Source organism: Neovison vison, chromosome 5 (genome assembly GCF_020171115.1).
Source record: "Neovison vison isolate M4711 chromosome 5, ASM_NN_V1, whole genome shotgun sequence".
Taxonomy (NCBI): Eukaryota; Metazoa; Chordata; class Mammalia; order Carnivora; family Mustelidae; genus Neogale; species Neogale vison.
The window spans coordinates 7,605,248-7,613,908 of record NC_058095.1 but is presented as its reverse complement, the minus strand read 5'-3'; the positions used below and the strand labels follow the sequence as shown (position 1 = coordinate 7,613,908).

The 8,661-nt window shown below is 48.4% G+C and overlaps 1 long non-coding RNA gene across 1 annotated transcript; it reads left to right on the top strand.

Annotated features, from left to right (window-relative positions):
- Positions 1-987: 987 nt before the first annotated feature.
- LOC122906031 lies at positions 988-7,469 on the top strand. The gene is made up of 2 exons (XR_006384505.1): positions 988-1,136; positions 5,762-7,469. It is a non-coding gene; the product is annotated as an uncharacterized LOC122906031 (long non-coding RNA).
- The last annotated feature ends 1,192 nt before the right edge of the window (positions 7,470-8,661 follow it).

Genomic DNA, 8,661 nt, shown 5'->3' with positions numbered 1-8,661 from the left:
TAGCCCTCAGGCCCCTGTAGTCAGACACGGCCTCCAAGGAGGCCATCTGAAGTCTTCAGACAGAATGCCTATCCAGGTTTAAGGTCAGGGCTCATGAGCACCGTGGCTGTTCTAAGGGGCCTTTAAGACTGAAGCTGTACTTCTGTCCGAATCAGCAGGCAGATTGCTATGATACGCTGTGCTCTGAATAGCAGATATGCTATGCTCTGAAAAGGAAATCTCCACTTTTTGAAATATCTCTTTCAGGGATAGCTGGCTCTCTGGTGGCTTTCATTCTTCCGAAAGAAGGAATAAACCTTTTAATTTCAACGCTAACACGATTTTAATTCTGAAATGTAAGCTGAGCCTCAAGTCAACATTTAATTATGAACATAAATCTGCTGGATGCTGGGAGAGAACCAAAAAGCAAGGCCACTCGTTGATTTGTGGGCAGCTGAGCATTCGGATGAATGTGAGCTACTCTGTAACCTACCCATTAGCGCGGGTAGTCAAGAGCTAGTTACGTCTGGGTGAATGTGGCGAGAGAGGGATCAGGAGAGAAAATGGGACGCTGTGGCCCTTGAATGGCGTTAGCTTGTGGTGGACATGGAACGTGGAGTTGAAACTTTGGTGGAGTTCGTGCCACGGGTTGGGACAGTCTAGGCGGACAAGCAGAGGGACACTGGGGGATAGGAGAACAGCGCATTTCCTTCCTTTATTTTTGGAAGAAGAAAGAGGAGGAGGAGGCAGGAAGCAGAGGAGAAAGAGGAGGAGGAAGGAGAGGACGAAGAGGAGGAGGAGGAGGAGGAGGAATCATTACTCTTCGCTGGCTGTGGCTGCTGGGAAAGTCTTGAGCGGAACTTGCAGACGACCTTCCGTGATGTAATAGCGTGGGATATTATGCATGTACTGTGGGGTCGCTTTTCCCGTAGTCTCATTTTAAAACTATACCTCTTTTTATTTCTGCATGGATTTATTTATCTATCACGAATGTATGCAGAGAAGAAAATGTGGGCTGGTGCGTGGGACTTCCAGAGCCGGCCGGGAACCGGAGTCTACTTGCTAACACAGATTTAACCTCCGTGTCGGAATACAAGTGTTGATGGCTGGATGGGAGCCCCGTGCTGGAAAAGTGTACAGTCTGGTCGTTGAGAGAGGTAGGAAGGAACGTCTGTCGGGATACGTGTTCCTAATCAGCTCCCAGCGTGACTTTGCATCAAGACCGCTGGGTTAGGACAGAAGGCAGAAGTGAACTTTGGCCTAGTTGAAGGAAGGAGGCAAGAGAATCACCAAAAGGCTCCATATTTGGTTGGGAAGGTCCCATTAGTCTTTCTGGACCATGTGGCCTCTAATATAAATCACCACAGGTGGCTAGCCAAGCATTTGAGCGCAGAAGTCATTATTATATTGGGCTACTTGTCTGATCCTCACATTTGCCGGATTCAAAAAATACCGAATTTCCTATCCAATGTTCTATCAGAACAAACCTTCACTTACATGGGTTGTCCCCCTTCTGATATGTGGATTTCTTGGAACATTCCCATAGGCAGAGTCTCATATTTTTTTTCTAGCAGCTCATCTGGAAAGTTGGCCCCAGGGATTATATTCCACTTAACAGCTGAAAAGCTTCCGTGTGTCCATTACCCGAGTCAGCAGACCGTTAGGACTGGGAAAAGCAGCTCCAGGACAAGTGTTTGTGCCCCCCCCGCCCCCCCCTACTGGCCACCAGGCTTCCTTTGCTCCCCAGTGACCAGACACAGCCTGATCAGCTAGTTTTCCCCCTTAGATGTGTCAGGTTTTACGTATCTGGGCTGGACTTCAAAACAGAGTTAAATATTAGCCAAGACTCCACCAAGCCGAACAGAAAGGTATTGATTTTAAAATGAGTATCATATTAAATGAAACGCGGCGGCTCGCTCACTGGATTCCGTGGACGTCTGCCTCCCAGTGGACGGAGATTTCCAGCATGAGACGGATCACACAGACCCAAGCTCAGGGGGTGGAGAGGAAGGGGGGATGCTTTTGCTTTTCACCCCTCTTCTTTCCTGGCATTACTGAGGGGACAGATGCAGCGGAGGAGAAGGCCCCTCTGCCAGGATACTGGTGTCCGGTGAAGGGGAGGAGGCTCCCTTCCGCCCCGGGGCCTGTGAGGACTGGTCAGATGTACAACGGGCCTCACCTTGTAGGAAAGCCTGTGGACGAGTGTGAGGCAAGATGTACTCCCAAAGAAACCTGAACTGGTGTCCCACAGCCTCGCCCACTCCCACTGTTCAGTGCCTGGGGCCTCCCGTCACTTCAGCCACAGAGCGCGTCCCTTGGAGGGCAGTCAGGAAAGAAAGGAAGCTGAGCTGTGGTCCCAGTCAGACAGCTTTAGGCCTGGACTCCGGGGAGACACCATCATCTTAGGTCCTTACAAAGGTCAGATTGCAAAGCGTCCAGAACAGTGGCCCAGAGGGAAAGTGCTAGTCTCACGAGAGGACATCCAGGGTCAGCGCTACCGGACCACCTCGGAGGAGCGGCAGTGCCACTCCTGGGCCGTGTTTCCCCCTCCTTCCTCGTGGATGGCTGGGGTACCAGTTCCCATGGAGGTTCCCGTCCCCAGGCAAGGGACAGTGGCCGTTACTGAGAGGGTGGGTATTTTTCCTCCTGGGTATTATTTTTAGCAAGAAAGCTGAGTGGTTCTCTTATTACCTAACCAACGCTTTTTGGTTTTCTCAACATTCGCCAGCATCCTAGTTCTCAGGACAAAGGGCCAGTCTCCCATGGCTCAGTACGCTCTGTGCCCCCAAGCACACGCACCCCCACGATGCAGGGCACACACACCACGAGACGCACGTGTGGCACACACGTGAGCACACACATTCACGTGTGTGCATGTAACACGCCATGATGCACGCGCGTTCACACGCGATACGCCTTCTAGATCTTGTAGGCAAGACGTTCGATGCAGACAAGCTCTGACTTTCAGGGGAAGGGACAGGACTATAATTTAATAACTCACTTGAAGTCTAGGGATATACACTCTTTTACTTTTTCTTGTTTTCCTTTTTATGGGGAGGAGGACGTTGTGTATAAGCCAATTTTCCCCTCCAAATACCCCGTGCCTGATCATTGACTGCCTTCCTGAAGCCACCCTGCTGTCTGTCCCTGCGAATAACAGGCCACCTCAATTTAAGGAAAAAGAAAAAAAAAAAAGGTAGAGTTGGCCAAACTACAAAACTACAAATTATCCCAGCCAGTCACCCAACGGGAAGCACACGTTTTGCTAACAGTCATAGTTTTGCATAAGAAAAAACACACAATTCCTTTGGAGAAAAATCACTCAAAATGATTTTCAAATGGTTTTCACTGAGGACAGTGCCTAACAGGGATTTCTTCTGGCCCTGTGCTGCCTTTTTTTTTCCCCCCTATTGAGGTCTAACATTCGTTTCAGGTGTACAACAAACCAGTTTGGTATTTGCACACATTGTGAGACGGTCACCACAGCAAGTCCACTGAACATTCCTAACCATACGTAGTTCCAGAATTTTCTTTTTCTTGTGATGAGAACTTAAAGGTTTACTCTCAGCAACTTCCAAATAGGCAATACAGCATTATTAACTCAAGCAGCCGTGCTGTACCTTACCTCCCCTTGACTGTCTCACTTTGTAACTGGAAATCTATATTTTTTGAGCCCCTTCAAACATTTCACCCACCACCCCCCATTTCCCACCTCTGGCAACCATAGATACAGTCCCCTGTATCTATGAGCTTGGTTTTGTGGGGAGTTTTTTGTTTTAGATTCCACATATAAGTGAAATCATACCATATGTATCTTTCTCTGATTGATTTCACTTAGCATAATGCCCTCAAGATCCATTCACATTGTCACAAATGGCAAGACTTCATTCTGTTTTTATAGATGAATAATGTGTGTGTTTGTGTGTGTGTGTGTGTGTATCACATTGTCTTGATCCATTCATCCACTGACAGTCACTGAGGTTGCTTCCACATCTTGGCTATCATAAATAATGCCGCCACGGACATGGGGGAGCAGATACCTCCTTGAGATCCTGTTTTCATTTCCTTTGGGTGGATAAATGCCCAGAAGTGGGACATCTGGATCATAGGGTTGTTCTGTCTTTCATGTTTTGAGGAACCACCATACTGTTTTCCAAAGGACTGTCCCCGATTGACATTCCTACCGATGGGGCAGAAGAGTTCTCTTTTCTCCACATTCTCGCCAACATTTCTTTCTTGTCTTTTGGATAACGGCTGTTCTGACAGGTGTGAGGTGATAGCTCTCACTGGCGTTTTGATTGTCTTTTCTCAGATGATGAGTAATACTGAGCATCTTTCCATGTGTTGCTGGTTTCTGTATGTCTTCCTTGGAGAAATATCTGTTCAGATCCTCTGCCCACTTTTTTTTTTTTTTAACCAGATTTTCTTTAAAGATTGTATTTGTTTATTTGACAGAGATCACAAGTAGGCAGAAAGGCAGGTGGGGGGTGGGGGGCGGGGGCAGTGGGTAAGCAGGCTCCCCGCTGAGCAGAGAGCCCTATGCGGGGCCCAATCCCAGGACCCTGGGATCATGACATGAGCCGAAGGCAGAGGCTTGAACCCACTGAGCCACCCAGGCGCCCTTTTTAAAAAATTGTTGTTGTTATTAAGTTGTATGAGTTCTTTATATATTTTGGACACTAAACCCTTATCCCATATATGATTTGCAGATGTTTTCTCCCAGTCAGTAGGCTGCCGTTTCATTTTGTCCTTTACAGCAGATTTTCAGCTTCATGTGGTTCCACTTGTTGACTTTTGCTTTTGCTGCCTTTGCTTTGGGTGACAAACCCAAAAAAGTCATTGCCAAGAGGTGCCTGGGAACCTCAGTCATTAAGCGTCTGCCTTCAGCTTGAATCATGATCCCAGGGTCCTGGGGTTAAGCCCCACATCGGGCTCCTTGTTCAGCGGGGAGTCTGGTTCTCCCTCCCCCTGCTCTTGTGCTCTCTCTCTCTTCCTCCCCCTCAAATAAATAAATAAAATCTTTTTTAAAAAATCAATGCCAAGACCAACATCAAGGAGCTGACCGCCCATGTTTTCTTCTAGGACTTGTATGATGTCAAGTTTTACTTTTAGGTCTTTAATCCATTTTGAGTTGATTTTTGTGTGTGGTGTAACACGGAGGTCCAATTTTTTTTGTTTGGTTGGTTTTTTTTGCATGGGGCCCTCCAGTTTTCCAAACACCATGTGTTGAAGAGACTGTCCTTTCCTCGTTGTCTGTTCTTGGCTCTTTTGTCATAGGTTAGTTGACCATAGAGACGTGGGTCTATCTGTGCGGTCTCTGTGCTGTTCTGCTGAACTTTGGGTCTGTTTTTATGCCATTACCGTACTGTTCTGATTATAAGGACAGCTTTGTGCCCCTGTGCTTCTTAATGCAAATCTGAAGTTGAACCCTTTGGGGGAAGTGGAGGTGCTTGGCCTCCGAGGAAATGAACCGCGGTTCTCTCCCTCAGGCACGAACATACCTCCACAAAGAGGCTCGCCAACGTAAAAGAAGTCTTCCCTTTGTCCATCGTCCCACTACAGGGCATTTCAGGGCTTCAGAATATCTACATAAGCTCCTTTTTGTTGCTTTCTGAGTACCTGCCAGTATGTGACGGGGAAGACAGCTATGCCGCCCATCTGTAATCCCGACACTTCGGGAGCAAAGACTCGGACTGCATAAAGGCTCACTCTGTTTGGCTGCGGCTTAAACGCCTCTGAACAGATTAAAATCGTCCCCTGAATCTTTCTTCCTAACTTCCAGGTGGATGAGCACCGTTGTGTTTATGAGGCTTGCTCCGGAAGGCAACAGACCGCAGGTGGTTCATTTTTCCTCGCTTCTGCACCTCCGCACAGCCACCTTTGGCATGGTCCTCGCTCCAAGGGGCCCGTGGGCAGAAGGTGACAGCATCGTATCCTCAGTGGTGCTGCATGTGGCCTCTGCTGGGGGCGGGCGGTCTTTGCAACCAAGGAAACCCATCCCTCCTCAACCTTAACCCGAACACTTCTAGTCCAACGGAACAGAGGCAAAATCTGGTCTGCCATCAGCAATGTGGTTCTGGGCTGTTGGGTCAGCGTGGAAATGGGTTTTTAGAAGATCTGGGATTTCATAGCTTCCTTCACTGCCTCCAGGACCAGTGAGGTCAACCCTCATTGCTGGAGAAGCACCAACGCAAGGCACTGAAGTGGCAGGCAGACTGAGTCCCCAGCGAACCCAAATGCCGGGGGTGGGCTTCGCCTTCCAGAACGCCAAGTCAGCTGAGGTCCCGAAGGACTTGGGGAGTGTCAGTGAAGGAGACAGGGAGTCTGACCCTGTAAAAATAGCTCATCAGAGTTCAGGTCCTTTAGCCGTTTCCTCCATCTGTCTTCCAAATCAGTGTTCTCTCATGTTTATTGAAATATATGCCTATATTGAAATTTTAAAAATACCTTCTCTTGACACGTCCACGATGCCCGCCTTTAAACAACAGAAAGGCACCCCTTAGTTTTCATAAAATGAGAACGTGAGGAGTGCTTTTGAGGGAAATAGTCAGTGGGGGCATTTCATCTTACGAGGGGATGACGCCGACCTGGGCCTCTTTCCCGTCCCCGTCCCTCCTGGTTTTTGGTCCCAGCCTCGGACAGAAGCTGTCCGCTACACGGCTGACCAGGAGAGACCCGTCCCGATTAGAACAACCTGCTAATGGAGGCTGCTTCCCCATCTGTGCAGAGGAGGGGACCAGCCAGCCCGGCCGCACAACCAAATGCCATGAGCAGCCTCCTACCCGATGGCCGGCAAAAGCAGCCCACACGACTCTCCAGAGTGATTAGGAAGCCTTTTCTCCGGGGGCGGGGGGAATCTCCATTTCACTTCCCAACAGCCTGAGAATCACGTCAATTAGAAAGAACAGAGTACGGAGTTGGCTCTGCCAGCGTGTCCAACGACAGGCTGACGTGTATGGAATCTTCCCGTGTTCCCTCATCTGTCCATCAGCTTGGCTGTCACTCCCAGGGAACGACGGGGGGTTTTTCCAAACAGTCCCTCAGTCATTCTCACGGGAGACTGAAAGCTCGTCCTCCACGGGCACTCATGCTGCATCTCACCCCTTCCTCTCTGTCCGAGCAGGGCTGACATTGTGGCCGTCATCCCCCTTCCTGAAGGTGGGGAAGGTCACAGAATCCGAGCCTCCGGGCCCCTTCCTACCACATCTGTGAAGGCTTTATGGAGGTTTCTTTCCCTTTCCATGCTCTGGACACAAGAAAACCAGGGAACATCCAAAAAAGCATTTAGCAACCCCTATTGCAAAAACCGTGTCAATGCCGTGGAAGTAATAGACAGTTTTACCATGTCAGGAATAGGTGGGCAAGCAAACTATTTTTATTACTCCTGTGGTATTGTGAATGTGGTTGTTCTTAATGTGACATTCCTGCATGTCCAGTATTGAGATGAGATTGCTGAAACTGCCTTTGCCTTCCAAGAAGCTCTAACTATCTCTGTGAGTGCGTACGTTTCTCTGTATGTCAGATAAATTGGCCTCTATCTTTGCTGTTATAATCGACTGTGTACGCTAGAAAGCAAGAAGCAAACATTGCTTTTTAGTGACTTCACTTTTTCTTTATTATTATTATTTGCAAGTGTACTGCTCTATAAACTACCTTCCCACGAAATCATACTCTCCACCGAAGGGACTCGGGCTGAAGTTTACTCATTATTAGTCTACCTGTGTGAGCTCACCTCTGCTCCCATCTACCTCGGAAAAAGACTCTACACATTCAGGAAAATGGGCCACGGTCCTAGGTCACGAGATAACCCACACTTTCCAGGTTTCCCGAAACGTTGAAACTGGAAACCTTAGGATTTTTTTTTTTTAACTCTAAGCCCCATGAAAAGCCTATAAGACATTTTCTACATGTCTTAGCAATCATTTGGAAGCAAAAGAAAAACAAGATTTTGAGATAGACAACCACTGCTGAGTCCTATTTGGCGCACAGACTGATCCTTAAGGAGCCGACGTGATGGCTTCCAGATTCTGGAGCCGAGCTGGAAGAGCATGGCCAGGTCACGGTAAAGCGCGCGATGAAGGGGGTGCCCTCAGTGTGCCCTGAGGGTGTGCCCCATCCAGCTGATGGCAAAAGTGAGGCCAGGGAAATCTCAAGTGTTTTAAAATTAGGTCAAGGAAAAGAACTTTTTATCACCTTCTCATCTTCTTTTCATTCACTCAAAATCACAACAAAATTTCTAGCTGCTGAAAAACAGGGTCTTAACTACCGATCTCAGAAAAGAAAGTGAGCTAACATTTGGAGTGCTCACGGTAGACCAGTGTCCGTGCTGGGAACCTGACAGGCGTCATCTTACTCAGTTCCCCCAGGAGCCGATGCCCGCTCGGCAGACGAGGAAACCGAGGCGTGGAGAACTTGCGTCCCTAACGCAAGCCCGCGCTCTGAACCGCTCTGCCACATCACCCTTCTACCCATGAGCTGTGCCTGACCTTCCCCAGCCCACGCTTCCCTGTCTGCAAAACAGGGCTAACATCACGAACCTCACGGAGTTGTGTAAGAGCCCGGGTGAAAGAAAATATTTTATATAATTTGACATATTATCAGGCACACAGAGGTACCTAGAAAATATTAGGTTTCCCTCACCTTCAATCACAGAAAAAAAAAAAAAAAAAAAGGACCAGAAAC